We start from the raw sequence: 24,393 nt of genomic DNA, 5'->3' as shown, positions 1-24,393 counted from the left end.
CTCGCTATTCGATCTCAAATCAAACAACTCGCGTTGAAAATAATCATTTCAATCTTTTTAAGCGACATAACCTTTTTTTACTGAACTCTTCATGTAACAAAGTTCAAAATTTTTCCCCGTATAATATTCTGAAATTTAATTGCGTGACATTAGAAAATCTCGAAGATGAGAGGTTAAGGGATTCGAAAATTTCACTTCAAAACTACCATACGATCTCTAAAAGCACGCCAAGATTTTTGCATAACCGAGGAGTGATCGCCGGCCCAACAATCATCGTCAGCCACGAATCATCATCGTCGTATTATATGATTTTTAACGAAACAAGGTTAGCAAGGTGGGCTGATTAAAACGCTATACGCAACAATTAGTTAATTCTAATCTGAATCTGCCCCAGTTACTTGGCCATTGCGCGAAATTTAAGCCAAGCTTAAATCCTGGCACAGCGCCAATTGAACACCTGGGATTGGTTGATACCGATTCCGAGCTAAGCCACGACATCGAACAAGGGTTTGATTACGCGAGATTACTTCCCCAACTTGAATTCCGACTGGTTAAGCTCTGTTTTCTATTCCTCGCGAAACTGATACACGAGTGCACACGAGACACGGCAATCGTTACTCCTACTATCTTCTTAATCGGTATTTATACTCGTGGGACGATCCTTTATAGCTCGTTACAATGGATTACCTGGTACAATTAATTTCTCTGCCAAATGTTAATCACTTCCTAGTACTTGGACCCCTCCCATTATTGGGTTCGAACGTTTTACATTTTCGCGGTATGTGGACTCAAATTATGTTGAAAAGTTGAGTAGCAAGCGTTAATTTGTTATTTATTGGAAATGAGAAGTGTTATGAGAAAACGTTTTAGAAAGGTAGTATAAGTAGTGTGAACCTGTTATAAGTCAAACAGAGAATAATTCTTTCACTCGCAGTGAATTTGTAATATTTTGAAAGATTTAAAAGATTTTATACTTTCACATTTAGAAAATGTGAAGGAAAAGGATGTAAATAACGTAACTCGTAATATAAATCAGATAAAAGAAATTTGTAGATTTATCGAATCTCAATTTTGTAAACGTTTCTTCTTCAAAGTTTTAGAATTTAAAAATGAATTTGATTTTCAATAATTTTCTGAAAAATTAGCGAACATTATGTTTATGATCTTTCAATTTCACTATTCTCCGACCGCCAACCCCATAAACTTAACCCGTTATAGAATTTATGTTCTGCAATCTACAAGAGAAAGTGTTAGTGCTTATCCAACGAATATCTTGCGTGAAACTTACTTGCCCTAAAGATATCTACCATTTTCTTCAACCTAAAACTCCAGTTTCAGTTTCACCATTCCTTACTCGTGTAGAAGGAAACTATAAAATTGATCCAATTATCCAGAATCTATAAATCAAAAAAAAAAAAAAAAAAGATAATAGAAATATAATGTAAAAAAATTGCTCGAGCTTCGAAGGAAAACAATTTTCTTAGAAACGAGTCCGTTTAGCCAGCATTTATGCAACTAGAGAACCGAGTACTCGAAAAAAAAAAAAAAAAAAAAGAAGAAGAAAAGAAAGAAAGAAAGAGAAAGAACAGGAAAAGAATGGCGACGTTGTTTAGCCATTCACACGTTAAACGTTCTTTGTTCTCCCGGTTTTACCTTTCTAAGTATTACTTATAGCAAGGAACGTGATACTGTGTCAAAAACTTTCAGCCCCTACTTACGAAACAACTTACATTCTGTGCAAAGTACGTAGTGTTACGTTATCTGTGTACAAAATTACAGCAACGAAACCTGGAATAAATATTTTTACGTAAGTTTTGTGAAAAAATTTTTAAAGATAAGAATTCATGCGTTCAAAATTATTTAAGAAATAAAATTCAAATATATATAATAGTATAAATTTTAAAAATTTTTAACATTGAAAGAAAACTTTATATTCAATTGAATCTGTAACAATCATCTCACTTTTGTGAAACACACGATTGCAAGAGATCATTAAAAATATATAGAAATTATTATTAATCGAGATATTTTCAGCGATAAATAAAATAAAATAAATCTTTCGAGTCTCTTTTTCAGTTTTTCAAATTCATACAATATTTTCTTACACCGTCCAATGAAGGAGCTGTAATAAGATTGAAACAAATTAATATTTTTTAAACATTATTTTTTATTGTATTAAGCATCGAAGCAAAATACAAAATGGAACATCTACAAACGGAAATTAATTAAAATTTATTTAATTGCATTTTACATTTCATTTGCTGTTGCCGATGTTTATCTCCATGCTAATACAATCAAAATAATCGCATCGTCAGGCAACGAGACGGTATCACTGATAAGTTTCGCGATACAACAATTATTCCAAGGGAATTTGCACTCCAATTTGTGCATTTGTTTTCGCGCGTCAAAGGTTCAGTCTCTCGTTGTAAACAGCCACGATGAAACGAAACAAGATCTTCGAGAACGTCTATTCTCATTTCTCTTTCTTGTATTGCACCTTTATCACCATTTTGCCCGAAGACGAAGGGCAACCAGCTCTCTGGCAATCTTTAATAACATCGTTTCTGTCGCCTCTAAGACCGGGCAAATTTGCCCGGGTGAACGGGAGGAAACACGATGAATTCTAGCCGATAAGAAGCTGGGCAGAAAGGGGATAGATGATAACGACGATGAAACGTCGCGTTAATGAAAAATAATGTCTAAGATCCTTATTAGTGTTTTCATTAACCTTTATTAGAGGCGGCAAGGTTACGAGCCGACGTTCTCCCTTTACGTGACCGCATTAAGATAAAAATATGAACAAAAGAATAACTAACTGACCCAGTGTTGCGTTCACCAGGGTGTAAAATTATTGCATGCTGGAGGAAAATGAAGGAGCTTGATAAAATAAAATTTGATTGTGTTGATTGTTATATTGATAAAATTTACAATTTTGATAAAAATTTATTAAAAATTCGCCAGGATCACGAATAGTTTGATGGTTGTTCGGATTTAAAAATTTGTTAATAAAGATAATTTAGATTGGATTGGGTCATGTATAGAAATGGTGAAACCAGGACATTCGTTTGACAATATCAAATGTTTTCTATACATTTTTCGCCGTTTTATTTATTAACTGATTCCCATATTTATCAAAGATTAATACCCGCCATTGGAAGATGATCAGTGATTATAAGCCAACATTGTATAATCGTTTATTAGATCTAAAAATTTAATCATCTTAAATTCGTGCTATTTTTTTTTTTAACTTCAAGAAAGAAATCGTGCTTTTCATCTGAAACACATCATAAGAAACACAAAGATGTCGAAAAAGTGGTTTGGACAAAGAGACTACTTAAGAGAATTGTTGCAACAAATTTTCAAAAACAGTCACGCTATTCTTACGCGGAACAATCGTGCGCTCTAAATCATTAAAAATGTAGTTTCTAATCTATCTAAATATAATCAAATATAAATATTAATATAAGAAGCAATTAGTCGAGTTCTATCGTGTCACCTCTAAACATTGCCCCTCCCCTCTCTCGAAACGAGAGATTGCATAAAATCCGACGATTGGCGAGAGGGAAAACTATTTTATTGGCCCACGAGATTCGGTCTAATTCGCAAGGAAATCAGTAAATTGATTGCAGGTGGGTAAATATTGCTCGGTACTATCTTCAAGTAGATGGATTCCAAACTTTCGGTAGCGAAGGCAGTCCGCAAATATTGCCACTTCCTCGGCCCGAGTTCGATGCTTATACAGGAAATCGGGCTCCCGTTTGCACACTATTATTGCTGCGCCTCGCCATCTTCGCGGTGTCTTCGCGGTTTTAAGCTGCACGACGACGATTTCCTTCCGACGAATATCGCGCACCTAGCGTCGAAACGAAATATTGAAATTGCGAGTTCCTCCTCCTTGAAACAATTTCTCTGAAGAATTTCCGTTTGAAGAAAGATTCTTGCTGTCTTGTTATATCGATTCAAGTTTATTAAAGAAGATCGAAATGTCGGTTAAAAACCCTTTTTTATTTAAATGTTTCGAGAAAGTATCAAGGAACAACACGTAAGTAGTATAAACTGTTACTAATCGGACGAGGCGATTTATCGAGGTGATTTTTGTTTAATATAATGAATTAACATTCCATATAAATTTTATATTCCATTTTCATCCATATAATGCGTGATTGGATATTATAACAGCATAAAATAAATTAATCAAGAATAGGTCTTTAAATTTAAAAATTCTTAGCAAAAGTACTAAAATCTTTGCAAACTATATTTTAAAATTGTTGTACTTTTAGTAAAAGTAGAATAGTGTGTTAAAATATAAGATTTAAAAGGAAAGGTGTCGATAAGCCACTTTGAGATCATCTTCATCTTCATATTTTCAAGGATAATAATAGCGTTTCAATTCGGGACCAAATTGTCTTCTTTAAACGAATATCGTCGATTCAACCGTTGTAATTATCTTCTCGAACTTAACGACCGTTCGAAAACCTCGAAAACCTTCTCCAACCACTTCCCCACTCCGAGCGAAGTGGTTTTGCGAGTTCGAATAGGAAAAAGATAATTCCGATTGGCACTCAAGCACAACCGATTTCCCGCATCCCGTTTCCTGAAATTGTTTCTATCCAGTTGTCCCGAATACACCGCGCCACCCCCCTCTCCCACCTCTAATTGTTTCCTTTGTGATTTTAATTCGCTCGCCCTGCCTTTATCGGCTCGATCCGACGATATTCTTGAAAATCGCTTCTTCGATTTTTCTTATAACGAGAGATTTCTTTTCGTAGATTCGGTAATCGCGACTTTAAAGGGAAGAAACAAAGAAAGGGATGGAAGATACAGGGGTAGAGATTTTTTGATACGGATATAATGGTGTTTGGTTATAGGAGAATTTATTAAAGTGTTTGATTTTGATACGTGTTATTAAGAAATATCATTTCTGAGTATTTGTTTTCTTGATGACGATAATTATACAGTTTTATGGATAAAAAGAGATTGTTACAAATTAATAGGTTTTTAGGGAAGGTTTTTCTTCGAAAACGAATATTATTTGATAAAATATCAGGCAAATGCTTGAGTCCATCTTTTGGCCATTTTTATCTCGATTAACTGTAAGAGATTAAATTATAAGTTATTCTAAGAAAAGTTAATCACAGTTTGTGCTTTTCCTATAATTACTAGGCGTTTTTAAGGAAAGTGTAATTAATGGTTTAATTAAAAGTTCCATTTAATTAGGTGCATACAATGTCTAAGATGCATATTTAACCACTGAGATTTTTCAATCAATCGAACTTATTACCTGTGACCTAGTTTCCGTTATTTTTAATCTTAAATGCAACTCGTCGAACAACAGCCTCTTAAGTAGCATTCAGACGATAAATATATTCGAATAACAAGCAAGCATAGATGATTCCTTATGAAGAAGTGAAAGAAAAAGAATTAAAATTTTGTGCGGGATTAATGTTTTTAAGAGAATCAAGTTTGAAAATTTTTGATTGAGTATAAATAAAATATAAATAAAATTGTATTGGTTAAGTTCTTGTTTTTTAAGAAAATTTCATTCAAAAAATTTTCAAATTTGATTTTCTTAAAAGGCTCAATTTATCATGTTTATCATGTACAATTATTTAATCTATGTTATATTTCAATGTTATCAATTTTATCATACGTAAAAGAAATTCATATATATTGAATATTTATAAAAATATTGAGATCGTTTGAACGCTCCATTAAATACAACTCGTGGTTAATACGAAATAAGGTCAAGATATAGCTGACTTATCATTATTGTTTTATAATCTCGTTTCACACTTCACTTGTTTAACGTGAAACGTATCATATTTTACAATCATGTTTTAAGTACTTTATATACGATGCTATAAATCTCACGAAAAATGATTTCTTACAAAAAGATGAAAACAGTGATCACAAAATATATAAGCAAGCAATTGTATTATAATTTTTACATTCTAATAAATAACGTGAAATTCTATAAATAAATATTAAATTCTCTATCAATTAGTACATTTGAAACTTTATCATTCAAATTACAACTACAATACAAATTTTTGAGTAAAAGAGATTCGAAATCAAAATTGCACGCAGAAATTTTCTATAAAATTTAATAATTTTCCAATTGTAAAAAAAAATTCAATTTTTAAATTATTTATTGTATAAATATAATCGTGAAAAAAGCGATTGGTAATTATTAATTAATTAATTCTCAACGTTGTAGCAAAAATAACTCTCAAGAATATTCTCAAATGTATTGAAATAAATAATATCGATGATAGTTTCTGATATCCGATGACCACATAATTATAAACTTTGAATTGCAGAGGGCGCAGCGATAAAAGTTCTACTCGTAGAGGTAAACTTTGACGACTTTTTGCAAAGTTTAACTATTCTAAACTCGAGTTACAGAGGTAAAATAATGCATCTAGATACGTGGTAAATAATTCCAGTTAAAGTTTTATTTCAATTTATAGGGATTTTCGTGGAAAAGAATGGACAAAGTTATTATCTTCTAGAAGTTTTCGAGTTATCAAGATTCAATTGTAATATAGATATACTTTCACATGACTAGAGGAATGATACTATAAAAATTGAAAATGGAATATGTTATTTTTTAAAATAATAGTTTTCAAACTACTTATTACTACTTGTACAAAATTTTATTCCTATCAAAATGAAAATACAAATCTGATAAAAAATAGTAGTAATAGTCAGTTTGTATGTCATCTCTCGTATCCTGAAACCTATAAATGCCTCGACCTTTTCTGCATGGTCTGCAAATTTGCATTAATTCCTTTCTATTCTGAACCAACTTCATCTCTGTCATTCCACCATCGACTTTATAATCCTCAAGAGCCTGAACGACAATGAATCTACTTTCACTCTATGTCGTTCTTATCGAGCTGTTGATTATATAAAAGTAATTGCGAATGTGTCATCTAATAATAAAATTGGAATCTAAAGAATCTAGATTGAAGATTTATATGAGAAAATGTTTTTGATAGGAATTAAATTTTTTCAAAAAGATGTATTAATTATAATGTTTATGCCTAAAAAATATCTTAACTGAACAATTAAAATATATTATAAATACAGTTTTATAAATATATTTCATTTAAAATAAATAATATGGAAAATTCAGAAGCCAATCAGTAAAATTCATATTCTCTGAAGATGACTGACTACATAGTTCAATTATTTATTATTTATTATTCGAATGACAAACAAACACTGCTATTGAAATAATTACTTAATCAATTTGTTGTAACTGAAACTTTCGAGTAATAAAAATATTTTTGAACTATATAATTTTCAGAGAATAATTTACATTATAATAGAAAATTGTTTTAGAATAATAGAGAAAATTATAGAGATTAACGATTCTATAAATTTTACTTTATGTATGTAAAATAATTTTCATAAAAGAACTAAATAAAATAAGAACACGACAGTAAATAAATTGTAATTTAAATACAATTTCCAAATTTGATCAAGTTATTCCGAGGATTTTCTTCTTTAACAGAGATTTGATCGCAAAGTTCGTTTCGATATCCGTTATTTATCAAACCTACGTATTTTCAACCTTCCTCAATTCTCACTTGTGTGTTCACTTTCCTCGCCACTTCTACAACTTCGTGTAGAACACGATCGTGTCGATCCTGAGTAACAGACAAATTTTGTTTGATCGTCGGTCGTTAACAACTTGTAAATACCAGGTATCTACGAGATGGTGACAAAGTGCAACATCTGCGCGAGGACAAGGCGCCTTCATGGTCGGACATTAGGTCGACTTGTTCCACTGACTAGTTTCTACACCGGCGCGTTGTTAGTTGACTTGATCTACTTGCGCCACACTTCGTCGAAACTTGCTTCTCACTTCTATATTCTCTGTTTTGTTCTCGAAACCTGCACGAGACGAATGCGAGCAGAGAAATCCTCTTCTACGAAAGTCGATAACGTCTATTGTGTTATGAACGAAACCGAGCGTCGAACTATAAGATGAAAGGAGTTTGTTTAAAATTGGATCAACGTTTCGTATATTATCGAAATAATGTTATTATTTGTTTTTAATAGTTTTACATACGTAACTTCTAATTCGAAAAAGTAACAATTTTTACAATTTATGAATCTTATTTTGAAACAATAATAACATACAGTTATTAATTTCGAAAATTTTTTTTCAAAAGAAAAGAATTCGTAATTTTTATAAGATATTCAGAATATTATGAACAATTTATTGTGTTTCATAAAAAGCTTGTCTTTTTGTTTTGAATTGCATATTTATAAATCAATAATACAATTTTGTACAATTTAAAAACAAAATGGATGGAACTTTTATTTTTTCCTATTAATCTCTCTATAATTAACAAATTACGATTCAATCTATGAAAAAAAATATTACAACAACAATATAATTTCAAAAAGAATTTTTATTTTACATTTTACAATTAACAATTTTCTCCTTAAAAAAGAAACTTAACGCAATTAGCTACACAACACGCTCTCGTTATTCCATAAGATAAGGGCGGAAAGTTTTCACCTGTTCACCGGGAAATTAATAATCGCACAAGCACCGTGCAAGCATGCGATCCAACTCGGTTATCAAAGGTTTCGCCAACGTCGTGGAATCCTTATCGAATTTCTCTTGTTGCAACATCGTCGAGTTTGATTTCCAAACCCGTTACGTAAATGAATTAGCAAGATGCACCCTCCTAACTCGATCCTCCCCTCCTTTCCTCGTCACTGGGTTTCGTAGAACGCTTTTGTGCCGCGTAATTATCACTGCACTGTTACCTATCACCGAATCACCTAAGGCGTGAATTGTTAAAGGCTCCTCTCGATTCTATTTATGCCATCGAAGGGACATCGCGTAATCGAGCTCTGCGCTCGTAGAATTCACCCGTTGCACGTTTCTAGGAGCATCGAAGATTAATGAAACGCCTTGATAAAGAGCTGAGCTCGGTGTAACTTGGTTACTCGCGACTGTTTAACTGGAATTTCGAATGTTCGTCACGGTAAATTTGTTGATTCGTTCGCACCACTTTGTGCACGATATTGGATCGTGAAGGACTCGTGAAGGGGAGAAGGGGATGAAGTTGTTCGATTTTTTTAGATTAATTTATCTGTTGGCCACGTTAATTATTGATTGATTTGTTATACTTGTTGTGACTCGATACGTTTGAATCATCTATTTTTAGGAATTGAATTGTTAAGTAGATTGCTGAATTTATAAAGTAATTTGTTTAGTTAGAGTTTGAATACATTGCAATTTACGAATCATACATTTTCGTGGAATACGTCTGGAGATGTTTCAAGACAAATAGAAAATATTTATTGAGAAACGAGACAAGATTTGTTTCAAGCTTTAATCAATCATTTTGGTTATACCAAGTTTAATATAACTTCTATAAATATAATATATTTTGTCCTACGAATGAATTAACAATCTCTATATAAATTAATTGTAATAAATTTAATCAATTACAATTGGAATAACGTATTTTGTATTAAAATTTTGTCTAATTTTTATTTTCAAAATGTATTGCTTTCATTTTTCGCAAGTCAATCATTTCAGGTTATTGACTTATCACGATAATTATTCGAGATATTTCTATCTTTATATTCAAGATATGAACATAGAATCAGTTTGGAAGTAAAATCTGGCAAGTGTGAGACGTTCAATCCCGAAAAGTTTAGAATGAAAACAGTTCCCTAAGTCTTTGCTATTCTCGATGGAGATTAAGCATTCTATGTCACGTCGTTCTGTTTCTCCGGACTTTCGTGACGAGGCTGCTAAGCTAAGCTTCCCTCTTTTTCCAATGTAACGATATAATACGTTCGTTTCGATGACTTTAAGCGAATTTTGATAATCTTTTCAATTTTTTAACGATGAACTATATTACATCTTGGTATTATTTCACAAGAATTCGTTCGATCGTTAAACTCGCGATTTTCAAATTTTCATATCTCATTTTTTCATTTTATAAACAAACTTCTAATGTTCCAACAAGAGTTGTAACATCTTCGAACTTAAGAAGAACTTGAAGTTGATTCAATGAACTTGGAAGAATTAATATAAATTGATTATTAAGTTTTGAGAAAAACTTTTAAAACTCGATGAACTTTGAATAACACATATTTTTTAAATACATATTTCTTGTTTAAGTAAATTGTTCCTTTGATTGAAAACTTCTTTTTATTTTCGATTTAATGTGAGAAATAATTACTAAAATTTCGTAATACCATTTTTTTCTTCTTCTTCTCCCGCATTCTAACACTAGTAGAAAACTTGAAATATTAAAATTTTCCAGTCCAGAACTATTGGTGAGTGAACCTAACCGCGCCGACTCTTACTCTGAATATTCGCAATCAGTTCTAAAGTAGGACTCTTTATGATTGATGCAGCCCTTTCTCACGGTTCACTCACTCACACAAAAGCTTTGCATGCAATTGAGGAATTTCTTCCAAGAATCCATTTCTTCGAGAAATCCATTTTCAAAATTGACATTATCAACAATCATATCGTAAAAGAATTCGATAATATTTTAAATGATTTTCATCTCGTAAAATTTATTAATATATCGAATATACGATCAATTCATTTTTGAATATAATTAAAATTTCCTTGATTTAAGAATCATAGAAATAAATATGTATGATACATATTTCTCATATTTCTTTACAATGTAAAATTCTTTTATTCGTTAATTAATAAAATTCCTAGAAATGAAATATATAGAATTGAAAAATAATTCTTAATTCGATTCTTCGTTCGAGGATGAAATTATTATCGATCCAATTTTATTATAATTATAATCGATTTTGAAACTATCTATACCAATCCAATCTACTTCAAAACCACAGTAACCGCGTATCACAAGGAAATGTCTCTTTCACGATTCTATGCATCTGAAATTATGCAACGAGTGATCAAAGGAAAATTATATAACCAGTATCAATACGTGAGAGCATACAGCGAAATTTCCATCCTCTGCTAGAGTCCGCCATCGAAATTGTCTTTCTTTGCAAGAGACAAAGATAGATTAAGCTTTGTGCGAAAAAATTTTCGCAAATTTCTTATTTATATCCAATTATCTGAAATATTTAACAAAATTTTCCAATATCGATTTTAACGCATCTTTAAACATTTTATTTATATTTACAATTTTAATGATCCATAATTTGATTGGAATTCTAATAATCAATATTCAATAGTTCAATATTTTTTGACAAAGCTTTTTAAAAAAACCCTGTGGTGCTGTTTGCAGCTCTAAAATGAATTTTTAAAATCCTTAAAAATGTCGAATCGTTTAATATTAATTCTTTAATATTAAGATTAAAATACTGAATTTCGACAGTGGTTGGTAGTCTCTTGATTGAATGTGTAGTATTTGGTGATTATTTATTTATTTAAAAAAATCTAATAAGAAGATGCAGAGGTTTGATTGTCAAAAATCTTTTCTAAGAAGAACAAAATAGTCTTTTTTCCTATTCTTAGTGTTTACAAGATAAGAACAGAGAAATTTCCACAAAATGATATTTTTGGCATCCTATTGAATTACTAACAACACATTTCGTTATGTCACAGTGTTAGCTTAGAAATAATCTGTCAGCTCAATGAAATCAATTATCCGAAATTGTCATGATGAAGACTCTGAGAAAACAAAATTCCAAAAAAAATATTTCTCAAAAGTAGCAATGAACCACACAACTCACGATATAAGTCTTCACAAATTTGGATACAGAAATATTAAATCTTAAAAAAATACCGTTTTACAGAAACCTTGAGATTCCAAGTTAATCTGATTCGTCCAATAACAATAATACCTTGGATATTTAACACAAAAAATTCCGTGGAAAACCCCCGTGATGAACCCTTTAAATCATTGAAGACAGATTTTCAAAACTTGAGGGTCAATCAGAGCTTCATTCGACAAGGAAGAAACCAGCGAGATGAGATGATTCGATCATCCATGGTCGTGGAAACCGATGGACGAATTTCCTCAAAGTTTTCTACGCTGTTATCCCCAAGATCCCGACCGGTACACGCGAAATTACTCGCGCAAAGCGGATTTTAATTTTAACCAAAAGCACGGGGGCGAAAATACTGGAATCGGCTCGAGGTCAGGGGGGACAACGATATTAAAAGCGCGGAAGTAATACCGCTATACCCAGCAGGATTATATAATGGATAGCGAGCCTTGAAAGCCGTGAGATGCTTCTTCCAGTTTTAGAGCAGATTGTGCGCGATCTAATGAAAATCCCTAAAATTGTTTCCTGCCGAGGAGATTTAAATCCGGCCAAGTGAAATTTACCATTGTCTTCTACCCGCTACAAATTCTTCCGAGCGATTCTGAAAAAAGAAAAGAAAAGAAGAAACGGCCGATTTTCGCAACCTTCTTCCCCGAGTGGTGACGCAAGACCGGGCTAATTAAGGAAGGGGGCTTCCACTTCTTTGAACTCAGGAGTTACGTGTTTAAATCTGTTGGGTGAAATTTCAGCTTCACAATTTTCTTGAGGGCTTAGAATTAGGATTAAATGGGAAGATTCTTTTTTTTATGATACTCGAGTAATTTAAATATCTCGAGTGTGTCAAAATGCGTGGATAATGAATTTTTTAACGAATACACGAATCTTATATGAATAGGGATACGTTAGAAGGCAATTAGATCGTTTCGATGTTATTCAATGAATTATTGAACACGTTTAATACAACGAATATTTCAAGGTTTTTTTTTTTTTTTGCATATCGTTTTGTAGACTTTCGTATGAAAGTATATTCGTGGTACAAATTAGAATTTATTTTTCAATAAATGAAACGATAACGGCCAAGTTATCAGCGTGAAAAGTATATAACATGGATCGAAACTGGAGCGATCAAGTATCGTTTCCGGTGTCCTTTGTTCGAGCACGTTGAAATTACCGCAACGCGTAGCGATCGATGTGCGAATTGAAATTTTAACTCCGTTCCAGGACCTCGATTCACCGTGACCGCAATTGCGGAATTGGTCACGATGTATTACTGTTTCGTTCGTCTCAAAGGAATCACGATCGATCGCTCGATGTAAATTCTAATCAAGCGGCCATATTTGCAAGCTTTTCTACGCGCCGCAACGATTTATTGTTGGAAAAATTCGTTGAAAATCTTCATTCTTCGTTTGATTTGGTAGCAAAAGTTTGGTCGTCTTTTAAATTAAAATAACTTTTTAAAAATTGAATTGAATAGCTTGAATTTAGGTTAGGTTAGATTCGATAGATGATCTGCTAGAGGTATGTGTTTATGTGTTATCGAAAAAATTGGATAAAAGTTAATTTTCAATTCTATAATAAATATAAAAATGATAATATATAAATTCTTTCGGCATTGTATGAATTTTTTTCTGGATTATTAGCGTGATTGAAACGTAAAGATCGATTTGTACGAAATGGAACATAATTTAACGCATGATAAGTTTATTATCAGCAAGATATATTAATTAAACATGTCATCGACACGGTTAATCAATTTAAACAACAATAATATTTGTACGCAAACATTAACGATCAGATTGCTTATTAAAAAATAATGCCTGTACAAAAATGCGATCGCAAAGTGTATTACACTGAAGAAAGTTTAGAATCGTAATTAAAGGCTCGCTAATGAAATTGTAATTGTTAATGAACGATGCCACGTAAATTAATAACAATTCGTTGAAAGGTACTTTCAACCAGATTCATAAATTACAACGACCAGTATCGGATTAACATTGTTTCCCGCGATAACATTCAAATACACGAAATGCAAAAGTAGCGAAGAGAGAAGTCCGATATGGAAAACGATCCTTGTTTACCCGTTTCGCAAAGTTGAACGTGATAACAGATATCGCCAGAAAGAATAATGAACTTCACGGGGGATATAATTAATTCACTGCGTAACTCGAGAACCCGTACTTCGTGTTCTCGTGGCCATTTCGATTGCTAATAAGCAAACTTGGTTTTTACAACTTTTCGTATGAAACATCAACTCCCTACGCTTTTCTAATTAAAAGCATTTGTCCTTGCTTTCTCTCTCTCTCTCTCTCTCTTTTGAACAAGCTTTTATAGCTAGTATAATGATTCAAAGAATAAGCTTTTAAGATGAATAACAAGAAAACAATAATATTATAACTTATAATGATCATATGGATTCCAAAGAATTACACAGAAATACATAACAATAATAATATTCGTTAAGCGGCTTTCAAGAAGATATCAATCCGTGATCTTGCCACTTTATTCATCAATAAAGTACATCTTGTAAAATTTCTACCAATATTGAAATCTATTTTAAAAAAACAGAACTTGTCTTTTGCAAGCTGTGCGAATAAGCCACAAAAATTAAAAAAAGGATGTAAACTAAACTTTTCCTCTCAATCTTGCGATATCTCATGATACGCACAACTTAAAAATTTCTAGAGAATGTAATTATATTTCTGTTTCAAGAAATTTCGAAAATGTTTATTCCTCCTATTTTTTCTTTCTTTCGAAATTCTCAAATTTTAATACCTCAACACTTTCCTCCAATCCATCCATAAAATTTTCAAACCTCCCAATAAAATCCTTCCACTATAAATCCCACCATCCATTGTCAGCAGATTTCGTCTTCGTGGTTTTTACCCTAAGAATCATACAGCTCGGCAATTCAGCGCTACAAAACCGGGGGGACCCGGTGACCGTGGAATTTTTCAGAATGGAACAGTGAATGGTGGCGCAAAAAGGATGGAGATATATATATATATATATATATATATATATATAGGGAGGAAGGATTTGCGTGGGAAGAGAGTCAGCGATTCCTCGCCCGTTATTTCCGGTCAATCGAAAACGCGCTTTCGCTCGATTGTCGTTGACACTGCTTTTCACGCTGCTGCCCTATCGAGCCACTGACGAAAACGCTATTCAACTTGATATAATGCGCGTAGAACACGTCGCGTGTGACCTGCTTTGATCGTGAAAACCGTACGTTTCGCGCGAAATAAAGCTTATCGATCAAGTCGAATATTTATTCGTATAGATGGATAGATCGAAGTGTGTACGAAATAATTTATGGGTAATGGCGACCTACCTTTAATTGCCTCTACCTTTACTTTTTACTTTCTTTTATTCGTTTCAGTTCTCGCCAGGAAAATGGGCGGCTCCAAGCCTTTTTCGAACTTGTTTCTTTCGTTTCATCTATTTCTGGACAAACTACTTTGGAATTGTGGATGTTAAATCGAGACATCAGGAAATGTTAGGATGATTAAATGATCTAAGTAGCCATCCTTAGTGGTAATTATCTTCAGAGATAATCATCTTCAATGAGAAGGGATTGCTTTTAACACGTGAACGAAATGAATATCAATTTTATTTTTATTGATTCTCCTACTTTTGATTCTCTTTTCGAACTGTTTCTTTTCCGTGTTTCTTGACAAAATATAAAGGGAATTCTGAAGGGAATTCCATCGGGATTAAATTTTAATTCCATTCCATAAGTGCATGACTGAAGTAACCCTGAAATTTATCGAAAGAGTCTACGTGTAAATATTTTAAGTATTCTAAAGGATACGAAATTTGGATTGTTTTATTAGTTCGTTATAAAAATTTCTTTTAAATCGAGCTCGATTTTTTTTTAACGAAGCTTCTTGTTTTTAATAAACGAGGAAACGTCTCGTGGCTTATCACCAAACAAAACAGTCCGTTAGATATAGATAATAGAAAGAACAGAAATTAATTTCATCGTAATTTCTTGCATTCAAAGTGATCTTGTACGTTTTTGATTTCGACACTCCAACAATCTTAGTTATTAGTTATTTGAAAATGAAAATTAGCCGTATAAACGTAATAAAATCGATTATATCGATTATAGATTAAATAATGGCCGATAGTGTATTGTTATCAATGAGCTGATCAGAAATTATCGGAGTTTCGGGGAACGATGTGTGCAGGCAAGTTCGGAAGCGTGCCAGCAAGGGCAAACCATGCGGTTAATTCACTCTTGCACTTCGAAACTTGATGACTCATGGATTGGTCGTCATAATTGTACACTAATGCCATTACCGGTGATTCTATTGTCCGTTAGTTTCAGTCGGCTAGGCTCGAAAGTAAAACCGATTCCATGGAAGGAAATGGAAATTCGTGTTCTATTAGGAGAGATGAATTTCTGTATAAGAATGTAATATATAACAGGTTTCAAAATTTATTCTTTCTCTGTTTCTCTTGTTTCAATTACGTTTACGTGAGAATTGTAATCGATTGTAGTAAATAATATTGTTCACTTAAAAAAGATTTATAAAATATACATCTGTTTTTTGATGAAGATAAAAAGAAATATTGAAATCTAAAAATAAAGTATTGAATTTATATCTGAAAGGATCTGTTTTAAAAAAAGTTTCTATTTCAATTAATTCACATATTTTTGCAAAAACAATGAAGCAAATTTTATTCTTCGTATCATTTTACAAAAATGTATTATGACTAATTTTTTTTTTTTCATTTATTGTGGATATTTTATACTTATACTTGAAAGGAATTCTAATTAAAACGTAAGTAACGAGATATGTCTGTTTGAAATTTCTTCTTTTTAACGTATAATTTAAAATATGAAAATACACCAACTTGTAACTCGAAAAACATTTTTGAAACGCGTTCCAAAAGCACTGTCGTGAATTTCGTTCGATTCCGCGCGAAACTTTTCTAAACAATTATTGGTTCGTTAAAAAAATTACACTAATCTTAATCAAACATTTCGATTAAATATCAATTCGTGAGAGGCAATAAAGATATCTCCAAATCTGCATTTCGATCCCACATCGATTCATCCTTTTCACTCTCAGCCCTCGAAGCGTGCCTCGTGCAACGCTATAAAACAAACGAATAAAAAAAGGGGAATAGACACGAAGACAAAGATATCGTTGATGGTAACCATCTGAATCGATAACCACTGCTTCCAACGTTCAGCGATAAAACCGGCTTAACAAATATTATCATAAAATCCGTGGAAATCCCGCGTATTTGCGTAAAAAAGAAAGAAAAAAAGGAGGGAAGAAGAAGAAACGGAGGAGACACAACGATAATTCATTCTTCCTTTTTTATTTTTTATTCTCAACTCGCGGCCACGGCTTTATCGTGCGAGATAAAATACTTTCCATACGGTGGAACAGTTTCATCCACTCGAATCCCCGAATTGAATAACGAAACGTTTCAACCAAGTTGTCCAGAGGGTGGAAAATTCCGGATGGCGGTGTATGGATGATGGAAGAAAAAACGTGGCGCCAGTTTAATCCGAAGAAACTGCATAATAACGTGAACAGAAGTTGGCATAGTTTAGTGGAAAGATTGGCTCTTTTGGTAACCAAACGATCTACAATTTAATAACGATGATATATTACTTCAAGTTGTATATCGGTTATTCCATATTCCGGTGTTCGATTGAAAGATGATAACTAATTAGAATAATTTCAAAATATCGATTTTGTATTGTGTAAATCCGAGATTTATGTTTATGAGCATCATGATACATGATGATGAACAGAAAAAGAAGTTATATTGTAGATGAATAGATGGTGCAACTAACGATAATTATAGAAATGGAGACGGTGCTGCCGCTTGTGATCCTTTGTGTAACTATACATATATTAATAGGGAATAATGAATGATTTATGTTAGAATTTTATTGTTAATTATTAATAATTATTGTTAAAAAATTAAAAAAGGTTTAAAAATCACTAACACGATACGAAAAAAGTCCCTTATGGATATTCTCTTCTTTCAATTTTCGATATATTTATTTTTATGAATCTGTAAAAATAAATAAATTTGATCTATATTTTTTTAATAAATTTCGTTGTCAATAAATGGTACACGAAATAATATACTAAGTATGCTCGATGCGGTGTAATTTTACTCCATAAAAATGGAAATCAATGAACCTCACGTAACAAGATCATTAAATTATTTCCGGGAAGGTGATTTAAAATAATTGCTCGGGAAATCAACTATACGATTATGGTTATTCGTGTCGATTGATATTTTAATCATTTGACTTGCTTCGATTAATTTACATTCTTTCTTATTTCTCAATGATACTCAACATTTCCTAATCGATATTTTTAATAAATATTCATTCTATACCATTTAATTCTTATATAGAATACTTTTCTAAAATCTAAATCACTACGTTGATTCGAACATTTAAAAATCCATCATTTCTCCAAAACCTCGAATATTAATCATACATTTTAATGCAAAATTTAAAAAGAGTTAAGCAAAGCAGAGTTTCTTCTTGCTCTCTTCTTAATTGCTTCAATTATCAGGTATCTCGAATACAAGAAAAAGTAGAGGCGTTCCAACACGATCGGTCGCATTTTTGGACGTCCTTAATAGAACTTGGTGCAGCCTCGAAGAAAATTCGAACATTCAAAACGGATGGAAGGAAGCAAGCAGCAGAGTGGAAAAGTTTCGAGAGCGCGTCGATCGTTCCGTTGGAACGAGGTAAACCGACGAAACTTCGAAAAGGGAATGAATTATGGAGCGGTATAATAGCGTTTCCAAATGAAAAGTAACTAGGTTCTATTCATTTTCCAACAACTATCTTGTTCGAATAATTCGAGTTATGTACTATATAATCGAGTTTCGACTCGGCCTATATTTTCTATTATTGCAGGATAATCATTAAAAAATTCGATTAAAAAAATATTTCGTCCAGACCAGACATCATTTATTTCTTGACACGTGAGCCCGTGTTGTTTTAACATTCCTGTATTTCACTTTGATTGATGGTGGAAAGAAACATTCGATCCATTGTTTTCGAATTCTAAACTGAATGATATTGCGGAGAGCTTTTTCGATTTTTCAATCGGGCTTTCAATTTATTCCCCGGATATTTTATATCATTCGTGTATGTACGCGAAATTTGCGTAAGAGTGAAACGCAACGTTCGTGTTTTGGAAGGAAACAATCATGCTTGTTGATTGTTTGTTTCAGAATATCACTTGTATATCCTGTTGGAATAGTTTTAAACGATATCGTTTTGAAAGCTTGTGAATGACTTTTGATCCTTTGTTCAATGAAACCTATTTCTAGCCTGTCGTTATGAATTATCACCTATCCTATTCCGTGGATATTTTTCTTTGTATCTTGTTTACACAAATATTAGCACTTTAGATCATTTCATTTGATGAAAAGAACAATAGAATTCGCAATCAAAAATCTATAATTGGTAAACGATTCAATTTTGAATAATCGTTTATTTTCATGGGAAATAGATAATTAAGTATATTGCTGAACTTTTTACTTTTTATATTTTTATAATTATTTCGTGCGCCATCGTGAAAATTCAATCAGCTGATCATTATATATTAAGAGTCTCATTTTGGTTTTATCGATATATATTACTCCTACTCCAAAAAATATTTCCTAAAAATCTAAATTAAACCTAAAAATCATTAATTAATCAAATATCAATCAAATTTTCGTAAAGCCATATATATTATGATGAAATCATAATCAATCATTCGTTGACGAAATGAGATAAAATGCTAAAAATTCATTATTCGTCGCGTGCAACATATGGACACAATTAAAAGATTTAAAAAATCGTTTTTATTCAATATTCTTAAACAGAAGAGAACAGAATCTGAATACATTTCACCTTGAGACTTGATAGCAACGAATGCGCCTTCCCTGCAGCCCTACAAAAGGTTCGACAAAAGAGCAAAGGTTACTCTCCTCGGCTCGACAATGCAGCCCTAAGGATTCCGCAACGTTGGATGCCGAAGGCTTCATGGACAAGGGAAGCCTCAAGTTTGGGGTAGGAAATGGATGCCTTTCAGCTTGAACAGGAAGATTTCGTTTCAATCACAATTTTGAATACACGAGGAGGAATTCATATGATGAACTCAAGCAATTTGAATTACCAAAATTTCGAATCTTTCTATTTTTTTTGATTAGATTTTTTCTCTAATCAACCGAGAGAGAAAGGAATAGGTATTTTTTGAGCTATTTTCTTTAGTTTCATTCAAATGATTAATTATATATAGGATCGCGAATTTAATTAAAAAATGAAGCAAAAAGAGCTGGAAATGTTTTTCGTAACTTTGCACAGATGGATTTTCTTAACCTGCAACATCGTTTCTTATTCTATTAGAAATGTAAATGTCTATGCAAATTTTTATAAATCTGTTATGGAGAAATGGAGCTTAAATATAAATATAATATATTTGCTTCATTCTTCAAATATTATAATATATATATATATATATATATACTATTTATTTTAAATATTCTTTAAACTGTCATACATTCAAATCTTTCATACGTGATAAACTTAAATATATAAACAATTTATCGTTATTACATGACATTTTGATATGAAAAAAGTTCTGATTGGTTATAAAAGAATTCTGATAAAGATGTATGGACATACAGGTTGTTCCAAGCATTCATTATCTAATATGTCAAACATTATCAATATATTCTGTGTAATTTGAATACAAAACAGAAAATATTATATAAATACAGTTACATACATTGCTTTATTAAGAAGTTAATAAACAAAAATATAAAATTCGAAAAGAACGATTAAATTTGATATTCAGAACTTTATTACGAGCTGTGTTTATCATATCTGTAATCATGAAAGTAATACTAATTTTTATTTAATTATTTAATCATTGAATACTGACACTAACATTTTTACATTTTTATTTTTTTTATATGACATTTTATATACACAAACGATTAAACTGTGAGCCATCCTGCTGGTATATTTGAACTAATTTTTGAACATAAAGAAACTACATTCTGAGTAGAGCCATTTCTGCACAATGGCCTATCCTCCTGAGTGTATCCTCCGTCCCTTCACGCCCTTACCATGGAATGTATTCCGAATTGGAGCTTTGTCGGTAACAACCGATCGATGGACCTCAATTAGAGGCATTTCCAAATTTGCATAAATACTCGTAATGAACGCGTAATGAATTCGCGAGGGCACACATCCCGACCGACCGTAAAATCTTTACAGTGGAACACTACGCCCCAGCTTCATATGTAATCTCGCGGTATTTTCGATTAATTGCAGTCGAATTGTTTGCGATCCAGATACCCACACACCGCCCCCCACCTTTCTGCCGATCCGTCCCGGAATCCACGATCAACCCGGAAGCATCCGGCGTTGATTAACTTTCATTTCGCAATCGGTTAATTTACGATCGTAACAGCGGAACGAAATTTTCGTCCCCCTCCGATACAATGAGTTTCGATCGATCGAAATCGTTAAATCGTTTTCGAGAACAGAAGATTCTGAATAAAATGGACAAACGATGTAACTCGAATTTAGAACAGTGTTCTAATAATATTTATATTTAGAATTTATGTGAAGAAGCAAGCTATTTATAGGAGTTCACGAAACGAGTTTTAAATTTAGAACAAATTTTCCAAGCATAACAAATATCTTAATCAGTTACTTTTTTACTTATTTTGCATCGTGGATTTTGAAAGACGTTCATATAACGTGGAATGATTATTCTCGTCAGATAATGGAGATTATTAGAAGATTTCGTTTATACGAATGAAGCTATACTGCTGAATTACTTTTAAGGAATGTTAATAGTGAAATTCTGGAAGGTAGAATGAATATAAATTTTATTTTATTTTATTTTATATCTCAAGTTTGAAATTGAATTAAATTTATAAAAATGATTTTTGATATGTTTTGAATTATATATTTTTATAATTGCTATTCTCCTTAATCCTCAGAATTATTATTATTCGATGAGTCTACGTGGAATCGATCTTGTTTACGATTCATTTATTTTATTTTTTTCTTATCTATCATATCGATCATGGTCGAGCGATATCAATATAATCGCATCAATTGCGCGGCCTTATTCTGTATCGAGATTCGGGGATAAAATGCGACAGAGATGATTTATTCGACCGATAATTAACAAGCGTTGCTGGGTTAAATTGAAAATATACGAAGAATTTTCGTGCACGCTTCGGATCCGATAATTTTTAGACTCGTGTTAAATGTGTATTTTCATTTATTCCATAGAAATGATATTTGACGATAGTTGATAACGATTGTAAAATTAATTTCCGATTGCAAAATTTTATCAAAATCCACGTTTCACAATATTATAATTATAATAAGGGGAGAAGTATATAAAAACCTTTCGCACCTTTCCAAATTTTATAAAATTGAAATTAAACGAAAAAGATAAACGTAAAGTTTAACACAAAAATTCACAAAATTGCTACGTCAAAAGGACGAATCCACGTGCAATTCTCTCATGTAAAATGTCCCCGATTTTATTATAGCCCTCATAACACATCCCAATCCGATTAAAGAACAATGCGCCTGAAATATCTCTCATTATCCTCGGCACACTGTATTCCAATCCTTTATCCGCAAATAACGTATTTCAATATCCGAGCCCGACCGAGAAAACACGATATTTATAAACCGGCCGCCCATCCTCTCCCTCCCCCTCTTCCCCCGTTGTCAACCGCACTTTTTAATTCCACTTGGCGAACGGAAAGATGTAAACTGTCACGAAACGACGAGAGGAAGCGGGCAGGTTGCCGCTTTTGTTTCGTGGAACGATTAATGCGTTTCGGGCACTGCGGTATTTTAATTAATATCCGCCGACAATTATTTCAAATATTTCACGTTATTCGCGGTGGCGAGTGTCGTCTACCGCCGCCACCATCAGCCTGCCCATCCTCTTCCCGTGCACGTCGATCCCATTTTCTCATCGTTCAAGTTCATCTGTCGAATCCCTTCCCCTCCCCCCCCTCGATGAAACGGGTTAATTCCGGGCAATGCACTGAAAATCACATTTGGACAGGCGTTGTTCCAGAGTGATTACCCGCAGTCCAATTTCCCCCGCGACTGTACGCCCCCGATTATATTTATTTATTTATATCTCGTTTAATCTCGATCTCCAACGGAATATTAGAACGATTTTTCTTCTTCTCTTGTTATTGGATTGCGGTATCGGGCATGCAGAAGACTACCGGAAGAGAAACGGATGGAATTATTTTGAACGATCGAATTTTCTCGCGAAACGGGATTAATAATTATTTTAAATGTAAATAGAGGGTAGGCGTTTACATGTTTTTTAGACGATTCATAGTTACGTGGCTTACCTATTTTCACTTTTTATTTTCACTTGCCAACATATTTTAGATTGCGAATTTTTAAAAATTTATTATATTATACCCTGTCTCGTATTTTAAGGAACATCGACAACCTAACCTAACCTAACCTAACCTAACCTATCTTTATATTCTAGAATTTAACTATTAATTGGGATACACAGATCCTTCCTTTTCGAGCAATAACAGGGATGAGAAAAAGGAAAGAGGGGGGAGGGGGGGAGGGGAGGGAGGAAAAACAGCGTGAAATCGGTGGCGCAATTTGCGCTTATAAAAGCGGCCGATAACGATATATCACAATTAAACGCGGCGAAATATGTCCGGCCGTGAATGAAAAGCGTGGAACCGGAGGGGGTCAGATACGCGCGACATTTTCAAGATCGTTTTTTATACGCGCCATGATAAACCGGAGCGTATCCATTACACCCGGTGATAAATGGCACTGCACCCGCGATACAATTAATTTCTGTCGCATTATTCGCGGTTGAAAAACGCTCTCGCCTTTCCTGCCCCCCGTCACATTTCGTCGCATGTCCATCGAATCATCGCCCTGCGGTGAATCGCTTCAAACGGCGTCCATCTGTGTTCCGACCGTGTAAAGTAATCTTCGTCCCGCTTGGACGAAGAAACGGCAGAGAAGGGAATGCTGTTACGGGGGATGCTTATCTCGTCCATGATGGGTTTCTTCTTCTTTTTTTTATATATTGTTTGTTCATCAAATGCAAAATGATTAATTATATTTCGTTTAAAATAGATCGGGTTTCTGGTAGTAATTGTATTACTATTACTATTATTATTTATTTATTACATTAATTTTATTTTCTTGTTTTTAATAAATTTTCTATTAATTCTATTAATTCTATTATTCGCTCTAAGATTATAATGAATTTTACCATTCATCGTCACTGTATCGAGATTGTTAACGATCACAAATTGTTTTACACGTGGAAAACTTTCAATTATGAATTATTCGAATTCAGACACTATTTTTCACAAAACATTTTGTCTTGTCGCGATTCTATTTCTTCTTTCGCTGTGAAATACTATTTCGTTTGATCCGTAACAATTATTCGTCCAGCACTGTAAAGTTTGAACACGGCGGCACGGATTAAAACGAATCCATCCGACTAAATTTCGATTACACCGGTCGGATCTTGAGGGAGGGAAATGAGGGATCGTTGTCGTTTTTATTCGTGTGTGTGTGTGTGTGCGCGCGCGCGCGAGTAGCAAATGGATGCATAA

At 32.8% G+C, this 24,393-nt stretch overlaps 1 protein-coding gene across 6 annotated transcripts in view; it reads left to right on the top strand.

Moving 5' to 3' along the window:
- LOC100871326 (zwei Ig domain protein zig-8) overlaps window positions 1–24,393 on the top strand; it is a 396,962-nt gene that overhangs the window by 289,209 nt on the left and 83,360 nt on the right. The window lies entirely within an intron of this gene.

The sequence above is a fragment of the Apis florea genome, unplaced genomic scaffold (assembly GCF_048593485.1).
Source record: "Apis florea isolate Af1SG1 unplaced genomic scaffold, ASM4859348v1 contig_2190_pilon, whole genome shotgun sequence".
Lineage (NCBI taxonomy): Eukaryota > Metazoa > Arthropoda > Insecta > Hymenoptera > Apidae > Apis > Apis florea.
The sequence above is the reverse complement of the archived record's forward strand: the minus strand, read 5'-3'. Positions and strand labels throughout refer to the sequence as shown.